Raw genomic sequence first — 18,622 nt, 5'->3', positions numbered from 1 at the left:
TTCTGGGTGACTATTTTGTTCTACTTCATTCTATAAACAATGTAAAAGCTGTATAAACCCAACTTATCCTTTAACCCAAGCAGGTCAAAGAAAAAAGAATAAAACAAAAATTAAACATGTACTGGGATCAGAGATCTGTAGCGGTAATGACACATTCAAATACAGAGTCTGGTCCTGGTAAATGATACATGTGTAACTCACAGCAACAGATCATGGCTACAAACTGAAAGGCAACATTCCAGTTTAACACATCTTTGCGTTTGTCACATCAGCAGCAAAAGACAACCACCTTCTCCTCATCGGGACTCTTGCTTGCTTTGAAAAAAATAAAATAAAAATCACCACAAATGGAGGTATAAAGCAGAGGTGATATTCTGTTTACTTTGAAGCGCAGTGTTTATCCTACATTACTAGTATTCAGGCTCATTATCAACAACTGCAGTGTCTAGATAGACGAGTTGTTAAAATAATGACTACAGAAGTAATGGGTCTACCTTAGGTGGGGCCAATGTAAACAGTATACTGTCATTATGTAAAAGTAGTAAACCCAGAGTCACAGCAGCTCAGACAGGCAGGTTTTCTCTGCATTATGTAACTCGCATGCCAAACAAATTACTTTCCAGCACATGCAAAAGATTTTGACGTAAGCTGATTGCATTGTAGAATTGACAATCACATGGATGTGAATGACTTCCTTTACAAACAGCAGCTTAGCTTTCACTCTTTCTGTCTTTACACCAGTATGGCCCGAAAGTTTATATTCCCAGAGTGCATCAAGAAACTAGAAAAGCACTCAGAGTTGACTCAGTTGTCACGCAACACTTAAGTCCTACTTTAATGTTTTACTTCTTTTCAGCAGACTGTCTGCTACAATTTGGTGTTAGTTGCAGGTTTGTACGATAACTTGTTTCCTGACAGTGTTGAAAATTATGATGACCCAGTACATATTTCATATTCTGGATTTTAATATCCACAATATTACCAGGATCTGGATCACACTTTTACATCTGTCAGAAATTATCATGGCCTTGTCTTGTTTTGTTTAGAAAAGTACAATCCAACCATTTATCTTGGAGTTATAAACACATGGTGAAAACAGCCCCATCTCACAATGATAAAGAATCCTTTAAAAAAATCCTGGATCCAGACGGTGATCCAGAGCACCTCTAAAATGTAATCACTTCTTCCTTATACCATTTTGAAAATTTCCTGAAAATTTCATCAAGATGCATTTGTTACCTCTAAGGCTGTAGCTATCGAATATTTCAGTATTCGAGTATTCTACTGAAAATCCCATCGATTAATTGAGTAATCGGATAAAATACATTTTTGTTTAGTTTAAGAGCGGTTATTTTTCAAATGAACATTTTTCTCTTCAAGAAATAGAATTTTCTGATACAGCATGTCAAAAGAGCACTTGCTTTGGTAGCTCAAACATTTGTAAACACACTGACACATTTTTTGTGCCTTGAACATCTCATCAAATGTTGTGGACCCAAATGGCACCCATTTCGTAGAATGACCCATTAGTCTCCAAACTCCAGAAAAGAAGCTAGATTTTTTGCTAGTTGCTATTTTGTATAAGAGGTAGCTTGAGGGGTCTAAAAACGCTCTTAATATGGCCTCAGCTCTATCTGAAATACTGCTCTTTGATCTTTTTTAAGATTTAACGATTCCTCGAGGCGTAGAAAATTACTCGAGTATTTTTTGTAACCGAGTACCTTGAATCATTCGAGGAATCGTTTCAGCTCTAGTTGCCTCATTGGTGAGAGATGATCATATAGGGAACATGTAGGAGCATCTATTGGTCAGATTCTAGACTACACACTCTCTTGCGTGATCCTTAATGCATGATCAATATGAAATAACACCATGTGTCAAGTTTTTACCATAAAAATGTTTATCAATACTCAGTGATGTCTCACTGCAGGAATGATTTCAGCAAGAACAGAGTTTCAGTGAGCCCACATGACCTACAGATAAACTGGATTTATGCACAGACACGGACAGTGTTGAGCTGTTAATGCTTCTTTCAGGATGTATTATGATAGGCAGTAATATAAACATAATATTATGAAACAATGTGATCATTGTTAAGCTGCCAAGCAAACAAAAGCATGTCCATTCAGACGCTGCAAAGACTGCACATCCACGTGCCTTCAGGACTAGAAGAAGATGAAACGGTCAAAAAGTACAAGAGACTCCGAAAGACTGCTGGACACAAGGCAAGAGAGGTAAGGGAAGGAAATCAGCAAAGATATGGATGAAAAGGAAACAAGGAAACAGGGAAAGGAAGGACAAAAAGCCAACAAATGGGCAAGAAGATAAAGATACAAAGCAGAGGACACAATGGAGAAAGAGAGGAGAAAAACGAAGAGAGCAGGAGAAGAGGGGGAGGCAGAAAACAAGCTCAGCTTCAACACAAACATGCCGTTCTTTGTTCTCAACTCATGGCCCACTCTTTTCCCAGTCACTCACACACACACACACACACACACTGTACAGTGCTCACACTCTCAGGCACATAAGACTTTACAATACACACAAGCACGCTCGCTCCAAGCGTCTTCTCTACTCACCCACACAGACCGGCTATTGAGCATACATTCTATCACAGCGTACAACAAGCCCAACACTTTGTTAGCCCAGCTCAACTTACACAGCAAGTCAATTTATCAACCTGACACACACAACACACAACAAACAAACACACTCACAGCTGCACCAGCACAGGAATTTATGACATTTTACAACTCTGTGGTCACAGCAACAAGGACAGCTCCAAGTCGCACATTTAGCTGATGAGAAGAGGAAGGTGTTAATGTTTCTATCGTAAAGTGTGTGTGTGATAACATGCATTAGCCTTCGCTCATTCACCTTTCGTCCTGTGCAAGTTCCTTGAGGTTACGCACGAGAAGAGCCTGAACAAGCCGGCTTTGATTTCACTGGGACCACAGACATAGGGTTAGAGCGTTCACGCAGCCCCCCAACTCCATGTCTCTGCAGCCTTTTCCATGGAAACCACACACTTCTGCTGCCCTACACACACACACACCACAAAACTCAGGATCACATTTCTTCCACCTGGTCCCCCCTTCAGGGAGCATGAGCTCATGAGAGTCCAGGGAAAGCTGTAATGAAAGAATGAGGCCTGTGTTCAGACTACAGGCGGAGAGGAAACTTAAAGTCTAAAAACAAACCACCCAAAAAGAGGGGACAGCTGGACTGAGACTGTGAGCTGGAGACGTTAAACACCAGAGTCCCTGCTACGGCAGGATGACCAGGTATCCATCTGACCAGCCCATCAGGCCAAAGTGAAGTAGAGGATAGGTCTGGTTGCTAGGCGCTAACACTGCAGCACAGAGCAACAGACAAACAATGGTTGCTTTCTGTTCCTCTGGAAGCTGTGCACATTTAGCCAGCAGTCTGTAAGCAGTCTGTCAGTGTGTGGTCAAGCTGCCACTCCCTGGCTGCTCCCAATCAGCCTCTAGGAGCAAAAGACACGAGGCAGTTCAACAAACTCCCTGTTGGTTCCTACAAAAACAATGGAAAAATGATTCGTTGACAAGGTCCACCTCTGTTTTTCCTGCTGTAAGATCATCAGGGAGTGTTTGTCATCACTGCACCTTTGAACCGCTACTCAAACTGCTTCCAAAATTACAGCTTGAAAGTCCAAAGCAAAAGCCTGACTGCTTTTGGGAAAATGTTTAACGACTAATTCTCCGCTGGGTGCTGAAAAATCCTCTTCCTGGTAGAAGAAGAAAAAACACCAGTAAAAAAAAAAAAGGAATTATAGACTCTCTTCCTTGACGGTGTCTCCTCTGCGCTCTCTTACTCCAGCCATGTTCCTTCTGTCCCCTGGAGTGTGTAGGTGTCACTTCTGCTGGCTGTGTTGTGTGCGAGACATAGAGGAGCAACGCCGGCGTCCAATGTCAGTCCAAACAGAGCATGCTCACTTACACCCTTCCCCTTTCTCCTTACCCGCTCTCTACACAAACACACAACCCCTTCTTCTCCTCAACACGTCACGTCTCGTTCACACACTCAGGCTTTGTTGTTAGAGTTAGCCTCGCTGCACTTCAGCTTACAGGTTATAATCACTCATTTTTCTCTATCCTCAACATTTTGTTGCACATTCTTTTTGCCTTGTGCCTACTTTTTTCTTCCCTCCATGGACATTCTTTCTCTCTCCTTGCTTCTCTTGTGTTTTGCTCTCTTCCTTTGCCCCCTCCCTCTACTATGCTGGCTCCATGGTTGTGAAGGTCTCAGATTTCAGTCTTGTCTGGCTGCTGTACCAGCAGCTGCCCTCATTGACACCATACCTCGCTTTCCCACTGCTTTTCCTCTCTCTATTTCTCCCTGAAAAATCTTCCCCCTTCACTCTTTACCACAATTCAATAAGTATATGTGTCACATTTGGTATCCTGCTTTTTAAACATTTGTTCAACTTGGGTACTGTGGTGTTTATTACCACTGAATTCGGGCATTTGAAAAAATTACAGATTTCCCTGAAAGCCACAAATCACAGATCAGAACAAAGTGATGTAAGTGTGAGCTCAGGGGGGCAGCATCTTCTGGTGATTAAAGGGTTAACCTTTTACTGTGTGGGATAAACTCATCTAAAGTTTAAAGACATCCTCTCTTGATCAAAACCCTGGTTCCTCTCACAAAAAACATCATCGTATACACACACATGGAGCCAGACGAAGACTAAGTCAACACAAAACATGACTGTGAGTCGAAATCCATCTGTCAGCAGTCAAGCGAGTGATAGCTAGTGAAGTGGAAACACAAGGTGTGATGTTTACAAGTCACATTTTGCACCCAAATGCACTCTGAGTGACGTGAACTGGTCTTTATTCAGAATTATCTCAAACAACCCCACTTTAAAGGGAAAGCCTTTTATAAGTTTGGGGGTCTGTGTTCACTGCCAGGACCTCTGAACTGAACCAATCAGCGTCTCAGCACATACTAACGCTCAGTGTTTGCTGTTTTCAGTCACTACACTCTGTGCTCTCCGTGTCAAAACACTTAAACTACTGGAGCATCACTGCACTTGCCAACATCACAGAACCAGAGCTGAAACGATTCCTCGAATGATTCAAGGTACTCGATTACAAAAATACTTGAGTAATTTTCTCCGCCTCGAGGAATCGTGTAATCTTAAAAAAGATCAAATAGAGCTGAGGACATATTAAGAGAGTTTTCAGACCCCTCAAGTTCCCTCTTATACAAAATAGCAACTAGCAACAGATCTAGCTTCTTTTCTGGGGTTTGGAGACTAATGGGTCATTCTACGAAACGGGTGCCATTTGGGTCCGCAACATTTGATGAGATGTACAAGGCACAAAAAATGTGTCACAGTGTGTTTACACATTTTGGAGCTACCAAAGCAAGTGCTCTTACTGACATGCTGTATCAGAAAATTCTATTTCTTAAAGAGAGAAATTTTCATTTGAAAAATAACTGCTCATTAACTAAACAAAAATGTATTTTATCCGATTACTCGATTAATCGATGGGATTTTCCGTAGAATACTCGAATACTGAAAATATTTGATAGCTGCAGCCCTACACAGAGCAATCAATATCAAGAATTATCAGAGGATCTAACTTTATTTTTTTTATTCAACCTTTATTTAACCAATCCCATTGAGATTAAGAACCTCTTTTTCGAGAGTCCTGGTCAAGAGGCATCAAGTTTGTGGACAGAATTAAGTAGGGGTGTAACGGTACATGTATCTGTGCCGAACCTCTCCATAAGGTCGTTCGGTTCGGTACAGTGCTGTACTCGAACGAGTACAGTAAGTTGACGTTAGCCGCTGCACATGGCTCTTTAATATTCACGTGAGTACTCTATGATTGGCTGAGCAGGGAATGAGTTTTAATATTCATGGGGAAAGTGGTCTGTGATTCGTGCTTTGCGATCATGTGTTTATCATGTGGACGTGACGTCTCACGGTGAGCCAATCAGAAGATGACTATCAAAGAGCTTCCGTAGCCACAGGAGCTTGTGCATCATGGCTGCTGCTAAAGACCAACCGGAGCTTGAAGAGCCTCCACCCTCACTGTATAACGGCAAGTTTTTGGTTTAGTAAACGTGCTAAACAAGCAAATGGTTTTGATTTGTTCCATACTGTACCGAAAATGTACCGAACCGTGACCCTAAAACTAGGGCTGCACGATTATCGCAATCGCAATGTCAGCACATGCAATTACGTAATCGCAAAAGAGGTTATCGCAATGTCAGCACATGCAATTCAGATTTTTCTCCATGATAACCAAGCAAGTCTGTAGACTCATCATGACACAACTTTTTTTATTAAATCGCAAGCACAATCGCAATCGCAATATTGTCCACCTAATCGCAAATCGCACCTTTTCCCCAAATCGTGCAGCACTACCTAAAACCAAGGTACGTACCGAACCGTGATTTTTGTGTACCGTTACACCCCTAGAATTAAGGTGTTTTTTTAATATTTAAAATCAACTTTCCCACCTTCCATTTATTCATATTATCATTTTGATTTAAAAATTTAGTAGAGTTTTTTTTTTCATAACATGTCAACGACATAACTCAAAAGGTACAACGAATCTTGATGAAATTTTCAGAAAATGTTCAAAATAGGATAAAGAAGAAGTGATTACATTTTGGAGGTGTTGCATGCTTGTTTCACAAACAGCTACAAAAGCCTGAAGTGTCAAAACAATTTTAATCTCGTCCTCATGTTAAGGAATAGATGCTATCTCTAGCATCGGCCCAGGTGCCAGTATTGGTTCATCTCCAAGTCTAGAGCTCCTCCCAACTCCTGGACACAAGTCTTTTCTGCTTTTTTAAAATTAGGTGTAAAATATCTGAGTGAAAGCAACAGTAAAAAAGACATTTGGGATTCTATCACATCGAGGATACTGGTGCTGGTTACACACTGGACAGGAGCTGGTGGACACAGGCCCTGAAATTGTTCCTAAACCACCACAGGTTTGAAAAGAAAAGAAAACGTTGAAAACTTTCTATAATACTGTCCTGTCCTGCTTTCACATGGCATGGTGAATGAAAGAAATGAATGGACCATCAAAATAACTGACCATTTTTTGTGATATACTAACAAACCAATTTCTTATTAAAGCCACATCACAGAGCAGTTTTAGCTCCCTCTGCTTCCTGCTAAAATCAGCTCGTCAGCTGTCCTCACACCATAAAACACCACAGTCTGTCCTGAACAGATGTTAAGAAATATATCTTAAAAAGAACTGATTAAAACAAGACTCCTAGAGAGAAAGCACCTTCACTTTTGTTCAGCTCAAAGGGAGGACTGGAGACACTGCTGAACAACTCCCTCCCCTCCCTACTGTTTCACCACATCTGCTCAGATTATCAGCAGACAATATGAACATAATGCAGCCTGAAATTCAGCAGCACAAAGAATATGGACACAAAAAGATCCTGCTGTTACACACGACTCATGATGAGCTATAAAATAGTGCCGTGACACTAGTCAATGCCAAATGTGTGTTATTAAAGGGGCAGGGCTGCAGATTCAACAATGAGCCATCTGGACCAGGCAGCAGTTCACCAACAGGGACCCAATCACTTCATCACCCACAAGCAGGGGTTCACAAAGGGGAAGGGAGTGGAAGGGACAGGGGGAAACTGATTTACACCAAACACACTTTTGCAATGTAAATGTTAATTTGTTGGGACATAAAGCATGATGAGAAATATGGAAGTTACCTTAAAAACCACATCTAGTTCACTGGATATATGAGAAGAAATAAGCTAAAAAAAAAACAAGTTGTTGTTAGGTTTAGGCTGTTGTGAGGACAAAGAGATATCAATTAGCTGATGAATTTGAGTATTTATTTGCCTGATGTGCACATTTTACAAAAAAATATTTTCGAACCTGCTCGGCATGGAGGCTGTTGAACATGGCTGGGGAACAAGCTTATATTGAAATGCCTCCTGCTGTTGTCCTCATTAAGAGCTGGTTTGTACTAATCTGAGGTAAGCCCCCGAAGCTTTGCCAAAACAAGCAAAGAAATATTTCTATGTTGCAGAGTAAATGCCTTGATTACATCGTCCCTGTTTGCATTTTTAGGATTTATCACTTCACTCGTAAAAGATTACTGTAACAAAGCTTTGGTGATCTAATTATCTCAGTTAAGATGTCACTCGTCACAATCAGATCCTGACTGCTGAGTAGATCCTGGAGCTCAGAATAAAACCTTAGTTACAAGTAAGGGATGGAAACATTAAGTCATTTGTCTAAGCAAGCTCACAGGTTGTCTGTAAAAAGGTTTACATGCATGACGACCTGCATTTGAAGCAAAGGATGGACAATTTTAGTCTTTGGTTCTTCATAGGTCAACAAAAGGATAATATTAGGCCTGTCACGATAATCAATAAATGGATTAACCGAACAATAAATAAAAACGTCCTCGGTAAGTTTGCCAGCCTCGATAAACTGACACGTGCATGCATGTTTGTTTTCCTCCTCTCTTTCGACCAAAGAGGCTGAATGAGAAGATGGCTCACTACGTCTATCTTTCCTAACATCAGGGTGCATAGGTTCTATAGAGGATTTAGCAGATTTATAGCGGAGTGAGCATCTGTCAAAAACGCGATCTTTGGCATCTTTTGCGATGGGGCTGCTCGCGCATACACAGAGAGAGAGCTGAAGCGAGCGTCCTGAAGAGTAAGGAGGAAACACACGCTAATATGAGTGATGGCACTAAGATACGATTCTTAAGCCGCCTGCCTCAGTCCCAGTGTGGGAATATTTTGTTTTTTATCAGAATGAACAAAGTGTGAGCTCATGAACACCAACGAGTTGATATGTCGCATTTGTTTGAAAATAGTGGCGACGAAGAAGAAGAAGAGGGAGGTGCAGCGGAGCCTTGTTCTTTGACAGTCAGCTCTTACTGAGGCTTTTGGTCTGCAAACTAAATAGAAATAAAAGCGCCAAATGGTGGGCGCTCAAAGACAGCTACGTTGCCAAAGAAATGCAGCCCTTCAATATGGTTGAAAGCCAGAAATGTTAAAAATGTTTGACAGACAGTACGGATTGACTGGGAAAAAGTGCATGTTACAAACAATTCAGGAACTGTATTAACTCCCTTTTATTTAGGCTATAGTTTTTATTGTTTTTTTGTTTTTTTGAGTTTTGCTTTTTCTTTAGAGACAGGGTCTATGTTTAATTGTTTTTGATTAGTATTAATTATGTATTTTTTTCTAAAAGAGAGTGTTAACTTTATTATATTTTTTGTTTAATTTATTTTATTTAAAAGATCCTGACCTTTTAATTACAGTTAAATACTCTTAAGAAATTAAAGTTTCTTGCTTTTGCCTAGATAATATAGTGATTTTTTTTACCCACCAGCCTTAAAAACATGACTGTAAAACATCTTAAAGAAGTGGAGATGAGCAAATTCGTGAAAGCAGCAGGCAAAACAGTGAGGACTGTTCGCAGCCACCAAGTGGGCGGTGTAGTGACGTTGTTCACATTTATCAGGGTTTCTCTGCTCCACACTCTTTGGTGCACGCCTCTGTCTTTCACTCCTTCATTCTGTATACTGTACATTGGTCTTGCAGAAAAATCCCTGTGCAAGTTGCAGAGAAATAACACTGAAGACTCATCCTCCATCCTCTGCCCACACTACCCAGCTGCCCACTACATCCTGCTGTGTGAGATGCATGTGTGAAAAGCAAGTTCCTGAAAAACACCAGGCCCTGAGCTGACCTGAAATTATCCTGAAAATGTCAAGTGCTCATGTGTGTTAGCGGCTTTGGACTGGGGGGCTTCTGAACAGGGCACTTAGATGTCAAAGAACGCAGCGTTTGCCTGGAGTTTATGCTTGGGCTCAAAAATAAAAGAAAAGCTGATTAAGGGGCGCTGAGTGGTCAACATTGTGTTTAACTAAGAATACAGTTATATTTGCTTGTGCAAAAATAATCACACAGAATGTGGGAGGCAGCCAGGTTTAAACCCTGAGGAAACAAACACAACAACAGGTCCCTCGCAGCACGGGGCTGTGCCGTATTCTACCAGGGCAGCCACTTCGCTTCTACAAACCAAAACAACCAAGTCACAGAGCAGATAAGCTGATTATAACCACAGAGAGTTCACCTGAATCAACTCCACACACAACTTGTGTATAACACACATAGATGTGTGTCATTCCAGACGCACACACACACAGAATGATACAGCAAGCGGGGACTCCCTTTGGCATTAGCAACAGATCTAGAATTACCTCACTTTAACAAAGTCTGAGTCACTCTCTCTCTCTCCCAGACGCACGCACTCACACACACACACACACACACACACACACACACACACACACACACACACACACACACACACACACACACACACACACACACACACACACACACACACACACACACACACACACACACACACACACACCTTCATCAGGTTGGCAGATACAGCTGCCGTTCTTATGAGAGAGCATTGGGCTCTATTTACCTGGCATGTGCTGCAGATGTTTCGCCAGGACAGTAAAAAGCAAACTGAGTCTTTCTTGAATGAAGACGCGCAAACTCACACACACTTACACACACTCACACACAGTCTGAACAAAAAAATTAACCCTGTTGTAGAGTGGGAAAAGTTTTGCAAGAGAATGTCAAAGATATAAAAGTCCATTTTGATTTTTCAATATGAAGGTTGTGTGTCTCATGGTTATTTTTCACATTACTGTTCATTACCAGGCCTGTTGTTCTGCAGTGCTTTGTTGCTTCCTCTGATTTTATTTAAAGTAATTAATGATAGTTTTATTACATGTCAACAAGACTTTAAGTTAAATCAATCAGTCAATATTCCACTGTGATTGTTATAGTTATATAAAAATATGTTACTCATATCAAGTCATACATCAACTCATGCGTCAATTCATCTCATTTCATCATAACATCTAGGCCTGGCCTACAGGAAAGAATTATTTATATGTTAACAGTTTCTTTTGTCGTGTTGGTCATACTAAATAACAGTTTATTGCTTGTGTTTAGTGAACAATACAGAAGATAATCACCCCCCCCCACACACACAAAAATCGCATGCTAAATCGCAATCACAATACTGGTCCAAAAAACAAAACAAAAAAACAATTAGATTATTTTCTAGGGCTGAACGATTTTGGAAAATAATCTAATTGCGATTTATTTGGACATGCAATTTCTTTTATTTATTTATTTATTTGTTTTATTTATTTTTTTGTTTTATTTTATTTTATTTTATTTTATTTATTTATTTAATTTATTTATTTATTTATTTATTTTTATTTTTTTGGGGGGGGGGGTATCTTATGCATTATTTACTAAAAACAATTAATGAATCATTCTATATCATTCTATAGTATGAAGGCCAGGCCTACATGTTATGATGACATGAAACAGATTGAAGCATAAATTAATACGAATAATATATCTTCATTTTACTATCACGGTCACAGAAGAAGATTGACAGATTGATTTACCTTAAAGCCTTGCAGACCTGTAATATTTTTGCCAGAAAAAAAACAGCGTTTTGACTTTTGCTTGTTTTAAGGAAGAAGGAGCACAAGTTACTTTGTCCCCTCCAGGTCTGAGTACATGAAACTTTTTTTAAATTTAATTTTTTTTAAATTGTAGACTCTGTGATTTGAAAATTGCACTCTGTTACATTGTGACGTCGGTTTAAATTCGATTAATTGTTCAGCCCTATTATTTTCCAAAATCGTTTAGCCCTAATTGAGACGCCTACCACAGTACTAAACTAGAGTAAAAGAAGCTGTTTGCATGGTTTACAGCATTTTTTTTTTTTCAGCAATTGCTCTTTTCTGCTAAGTGTGGCCACAATTTTGTATCACACGGTTATCACGGTGATCTCTGTGTGATGAATCTAACTGCCAGTATTTTTTGTACTTCAGACATTAGGAGCTCCTATTTATCTGAGCATCTCTGTGCGCAAGTTTGGGATGTGCGCAATGTGGATGTTTCCCACTAAAAAAGGACCGTGAGGGGGCGAAGCTGCTGTAAAGACATCATTCGTCCGCATAAAACCCGCCGACCTTTTTTCAAAAAAAAAAAGAAAGGTACAAGGGCAAGTACATACGACACTAAACATGAACTTTCAAGAGCTCACAAAACAAACAGTTGGGACTGCTGCTGAAAATTCAGTGTGTCTTAGATGCTAAAAAGTTATTTTTTAGGCCTATCACTGAGAAGACTAAGTGGTCTAGAGTCTGGGACAGAGGGCAGAGCAGAGACACACACAAACACACACATACAGCAGACAGAAAGAAGCTCAATTTCTGCAGCAGACAAAATCATGCACGACCATGTTGACAACGATGTTTTTAAAGGGTAATCACTGTAAAACAGGCAGAAAATAAATTATTATTTTTCATTGTTGGCTTTGTTTACTTTGTGTGAGCTCTTTAGAAATTGTATCATTTTGAAGAATGTGTGGTATTAAAAGGTAAGGTTACATGTTGTCAAGAAAATGTGTTGAAAAGAGAATATAACACTGGAAAACAAACTGCTAGAAAGAGTTAAGAGTTATCAATGTAGGTTTGAACTCAAATACCTGAGACACTCCGCTCAGTAAAAACGTGTGCATACATCAAGCACACAACATTAAATAATCTTATGCACAATAGTAAAGCTTGGGACTGCCCTGGAGTCTGATAGTATATAATTTATTCAGTCCCATGAAAACAGTGGCATGTGACACCATGCATGAACAAACACACACAGGTGGTCATGTGAAAGGAAGGGCAACAGCAAGGCAGGCAGAGAAGTCGAATGAAGAGCATTGACTTAAAACATTTGCTGACCTGATGCAGAAAAATCCATACCTTGTCAACGGCCGTGTTTAATTAAAAACTTAATCCATGAAAAGAAATAAAAGCTTGATATCAAGAAACCATCTTTGTTTCCTCACAGCCTGAGGATTTCACTGAGATAAGTCTCTCTCAATGACATAAATCCCTGTCATCTTGGCATCTGTCGACATCAGTCCACATATGAAAAGCACCCTGCTGGCTACATTACCAAACAACTAAGCCTCTCTAAAAGCTACAGAACACCCTCGGGTCAAAACGAGTTCAGCTCTGTTGCTGTATTACAGACAGCCAACAGTGTGCAGAGGAGAGTCAGCAGAAAACACAAGAAGCCAATTTCTTCACAGGACTGTTTGCTGCTGTTTGACTGTTCAGACCTTCAGTGGAGTTGCTATGGGAGTCTGTAGGTTGACAGTTGGACAACCCTGACTCACCTGTTGGATCTGTTGCACCTGTTGTAACCTGTGTAAGCTACTTCCCTGAGGTTATATGAGAGCAGGAGCCTGATGATGGCAGGTCCAAGTTAAAAGCGGGACAGGAGCCTGTGCTGCTGAGCCTACTGGTGTCCTTTGTGTTCCCACGCCAGAACAAAGTCAAACAGTCAAAACAAAAGATTTTAGTATTGTTACATCAGGCGGAATTTATTAAGGTTCTCTGGGCAGGTGTGCGACTGAATGCACTAACATAGGTGAAATCTAAACTAACAGATGGCAGGACGCTGGATCTACTAATGTGTTATGGGTAAACATGGCCTGGAGTACTAAAAGACTAATTTGTACCAGGCGATAAAAAGATAAAACATTAAGCATATAGAAACTACAGCACCTACAGTGTGTGTGTGTGTGGGATGGGGTGGTGTGTGTGTGGAGAAGGCACTGGGAGACGTTTCTTGTGGGGTTCCCAGCTCTCTGTCCACTATACTAAATGTGCTGATCTGTGTGTGTGTAAATGTGCACGTGTGTATCTGTAAACGTATTGGGGCTAAACTTCACTATGCGTGAAACGGCATGAGGAGAAATATGAACATGACGATGTATAAAATGACATCCTATCATGTAAATTAGATAGATAAAATAAGACTTTTTGGTCCTTTAAATAAAAAACAAGGTATAAACCTGGTTTATGAGAGAGGTAACTCTACTGGCCCTTTTCCACCAGCACGCCTTGGCCCTACTCATTTTGCAGCCTGTTTCCACTGGCCTGGTACCTCCTAAAACAAGGTAGTTTTAGTACCTACTTGGCTCTGGTTCCAAGTGGGCCAAGTTGATACTAAAAGATGACGCCACAGACTGCGGGCTACTGATTGGTCAGACAGTGCCGTTATCGATAAGTCATGAGCGCGACGCCTAAAACGAGATGGGACATAAGAGGACAAGAGCCACTCGCCATTTTCAAACAACAACTGCAAGGTTTCTCCTCACCACCTGAAGCTTTCTTCTGCTTTCCTCTTTCATTCAGTTTCTGATGAAAAAGCCACAGACTGAATAGCAAGTATACTATTGCCTCCAAGTCCTCCATTGTTTGCCAATGTCGTATCGCATGTCCCACCTGGACAAGGTGTCAACCAGCTGTTTTATGGTGCCCCCCCCCTCGGTGGTAATATACATACATTCACATTAATACCTCTCTGTATAACATGGTTATTTGAGAGAATAGCAACCAGGAGAGGCTCCATCCATAGGACATAATTAGGGATGCACGATATTGGATTTTTGCCGACATCCGATATGCCGATATATCGAAACCCCTTTTGGCCGATACCGATACCGATAATCACAAGTTTGTTTGTTTTTTTCACTGTAAAGAAAGCTAAGTCTATCCTGTACTGGAATTTATATGTTACTCTAATTGTGACGGTCTTATTTGTTTAAGAAACACAAACAAAACAAGACAGAAAACATTTGTTTTTTACTATAAATAAGAAATGTATTATTTTTTCAAACTCAAGACATTCAGTATTGAAATACAGAAAAATAATTTCTTTACATCACATGAACTTTAAATGTACAATGCATTTTGAAACATAACCAAGTTGCATTTGATTATTTTAGAGCTACTGTAACAACCTGGTGACAGACACAGAGCTCTGCAGTGCAAATAAATCAAGTGCTACATTTTATTTTAGGAGCTTATTTTTCAGATGGAAAATAATAATAATCGTTACTGAATAGCACCTTTAACAGCTGTGCATATTGGCAGAAATTTCCATATCTGCCAATACCGATAAACGTGTTTTTAAGCTTTTATCAGCCGATACCGATATTGTGCCGATAATATTGTGCATCCCAGACATAATCAGTGAGTCTGATGCTCAACATGATCTGTGAACAACCCATCTCATCTTAATGATGACAGCCAAAAACCTGCTCTCTCAGTGAAAGTATCCAATCCCGTGTAGAGAAAATTGATCTTTTTCTCTTTCTTACAGTGTTTACTTATGAGGGGGGTCATTGAATTGAGTGGTTCAGGGGGAAAGGGAATAACTGAATGTTGCATTTGCTTGACATGACCGGGAAACCCTGAGGGAAACCCGTCTCCTCCTCTCCTAACTAATCCCTTTGTTGAAGCACATCACTGGGTAAGTGTGTTGGTTCAAAATATCATAATTGAGTTAACCCACATTTGAGTATTTTCTTATTATGTTGGAGCCAGTCAGACAACAGACACACAGATACTGCACACTAACATCTACATCCCTCTGACCCTATGTGGTGCCAAATAACACTTTGACTGAACTTTCATTCATGCATCATAGCATTAGCAAAGGGCTCACACTTGCACTTAGCGTCAGAGTATCTCACGAGTAAACATGTTCACTTTAACATTTCCTTTCCCTCAGAAAATAGTACTAAAGTCTCTGGCTTCAGGATATAAAATATTTTTTAACTATGTTCCTAAATGACATGTCTTGTCACCATGAAGTGCAGCCAATTGGTGGGGAAAGCCAAATCCCTGGAAACGTGCTGTGACCTCATCATTCTTTTGAGCTCAGTAAGTTAAATGCTCTGACAATTCCCAGCACACATCCATCCTAGCTCAACCATATCAGTAAGAATGATCGCCAAAGTGATGGGTCTCCCCTATAGAAAGTTACTCACTCATGGGGTCTCAACGTGGTGAAGCTTAGAAGCTGACAGCACAGTTCATAACACATCAACAACTGTGCAGTATACCAAATCTTTGTACTAACATTGCTAAACAGCATTAACACAGGGGCACCGAGACCACCCAATGAACGTTAACACCCAGAAGCCGACATTCACTCGTCCTCCCCTTAGAGACAGGTCAAACACACATTTACACACAGTAATGATGACAGCAGACACACTCGTTTCTTTGAGTAAACATTAGTCATCACTTCCTTTCCAGCCGTCATCAAACCTGGTTGTGCCAGTGAGACTCCCACACAAAACAATGCCACGATGAGTTTCTGTTGACCTCAACTAACCTGCTTTGAAGGCAATATGGCCTTGTCTGACAAGGCAGACAACGGCGTAGCTCAGCTAGCGTCCCCCGTTAAAGACATCCAGGGCCTTGTCTTGCCGTAAAGCAGTAACCAGTGGCATACTAGCTAGCTGAATCGGGTACTTGTTAGCATAGCAAGTGTAAGAACAGGCTGAGGAACTGATACCCTGACATTTTATTTACAGTTCGTTCGCTTTTGTTTACCAGTAATGCCAATATACTACACACCGCAGATTGCAAGGCATTTTAAATGGACAGCACCAAAACCAAGCCACTACCACCACAGCTAGCCAGCCTCTGCCAAGCATACTAAGCTAACGGGCAGCATTAGCAGCGCGCTAATGAAGGAAGCTAACGTCTGCTACAGCAGTGCTGTTGTTTTTCCACACACACACACACATAGACACACAACGCTCGAAAATGCGATGTTTCACTCGCCGCGGCACACCCGCTTACCTCGGACGAAATATCCTTCAGCTCGCTGCAGTCAAAGGGGTAAATGTATAGAGCTCAGACGGACAAAAATTCCCACTTTATCGTAATTCATTCGTTGGCTGGTTGGACACATTCGTACTCCTTCTGAAGCACAGACGAGACGCCAGTGAAGAGCGGCTGCGTTAAGTACCAGCCGCTCTAGAGCGCGCACAGTTGTTGAAGTTTAGCCGCGGGAGCGCGCTCTGCACGAACACCAAATGGTAGAAATCTACGTTGCAAAAATAATAGTTTAGAAAAAATAATCCTTACCAACTGTTTTAACAGTCTTGTCAATTTTCAAGTTGATTCACTCATAGAATATTACCAATCATTAAACAGGCTAATGTACCAGAGGGGCACTGGGACCACGTGGAGGTGGCAGAAGCCAATCAGAAGCAGACAGGAGCTGATCAGGAACTGAGACTAACAGCAGGTAAGACTCCAGCTCAAGCAACCCCTCTAGTACCTCTCCAGACTCTTGGTGGCTCTGGTAAACCAGTCCTTTGGGGGTTTTTGATAACTGTTGTGTATATTTTGATTTGGTATGGTAGCTGGGTTTCACACCCTTAGGTAATTGTATTTTAATCATTTGTAAACATGTGGATCTGTGGGGGTTTGAAATGATATATATTTGAAATATATAAAAGGGGTGGTCTTCATCCCTTGGTGTGATTAAGATACTGGGAATTCAGTCACTGTAGATGCATTTTGGGTGTGTGGTTGTGCTTTGCCTGAGTTGTTTGGTGAATTATGTTGTGTACTTTATTTTTTATTTTATTTTTTTATTGTGTGTGTGTGTGTGTGTGTGTGTGTGTGTGTGTGTGTGTGTGTGTGTGTGTGTGTGTGTGTGTGTGTGTGTGCTTAGGATTGTCTGCACAGGTAACATACTCCCAGCCTTATCCCCAGTGTATGGGTATCATCCTGGCTGTATAGCACAACTGTCTGTCTCCTTCTCTTTTCCTGATTGTGTTTTAATACAGGGTGTCCGCGGGGTCTTAAAAATGATTAAAAGTTGATAAATCAATTTTGGGAAAATTAAGGGCCTTAAAAAGTATTAAAAAGTCTTAATTGTGGTTTTATGAGGTATTGAGTTTCATAGGTATTCAAGCTTTGACCCAAAAAATATCCATGAATATTTATTTTCCTCCTTGCAACTGTCCCCTGATTGGAGCGTTAAACATTCAGTCAATAAAGTTATAAAACAGAATAGAATAGAAAAGAATAGAGTTACTTTATTGATCCCAAACTGGAAAATTGTTGTGTTAACGGCAGAAATCGATGGAGTCAGTAGAAAAATACAAAAATAAAAAATAATAAAATAATAAAAAATACATAAAGACTCTAGTTACAATAAAATACAACAATAAGGATTGTGAGTGGTATAAACACCAGCTTTAATTTAACGTCATTTCCAGTTTCATAAAGAGAAATTAAATACAACATTAAAGCAAATCACACAATCTCCGGCACATGTCCTAAATTTTAAAAATGATTAAATAATTTCTCATTTTCTTCAGCAAGTTGGCCTTGAATAACTCCTGTTTCTTGTTTGTGGGAGTGTGGATAAACCTGCCTTTAGTTTCATTTGTTCTTTCAAGCTTTATTCCTCCTTAACTTACATCATTTCTGTAAAAATGTAAACTACAACTGTTAAAAAGTGGATGCCAACAACAACTGAAAGTTGCGATAAAGTCTTAAAACATTTTCAAAGGTTTCTGAAAAAGTCTTAAAAAGGTATTGAAATCAACCTCAGGATTTTAGCATATACCCTGTAATAGTTTTAGTTTATTGTTAATAAATGACATGACCCACACTGTTTGCTGCAGCCTCTTTATTGA

The 18,622-nt window shown here is 40.3% G+C and overlaps 1 protein-coding gene across 1 annotated transcript in view; it reads right to left on the bottom strand.

The window, feature by feature from the left end:
- The window catches only part of siah1 (siah E3 ubiquitin protein ligase 1), a 32,663-nt gene extending 15,707 nt beyond the window's left edge, over positions 1-16,956 (bottom strand). Inside the window, exon 1 of the mRNA XM_074678404.1 lies at positions 16,767-16,956. The gene's annotated coding sequence lies outside the window, so the exon portion shown is untranslated. The remainder of the gene's footprint in view (positions 1-16,766) is intronic.
- Between the last annotated feature and the right edge of the window lie 1,666 nt (positions 16,957-18,622).

Source organism: Halichoeres trimaculatus, unplaced genomic scaffold, assembly GCF_033239565.1.
Source record: "Halichoeres trimaculatus isolate MK-OKI-2021-1 unplaced genomic scaffold, fHalTri1.1 fHalTri1_scaffold_10, whole genome shotgun sequence".
Taxonomy (NCBI): domain Eukaryota; kingdom Metazoa; phylum Chordata; class Actinopteri; order Labriformes; family Labridae; genus Halichoeres; species Halichoeres trimaculatus.
Note: the sequence above shows the minus strand (reverse complement) of the source record. Positions and strands in the feature narration are given on the sequence as shown.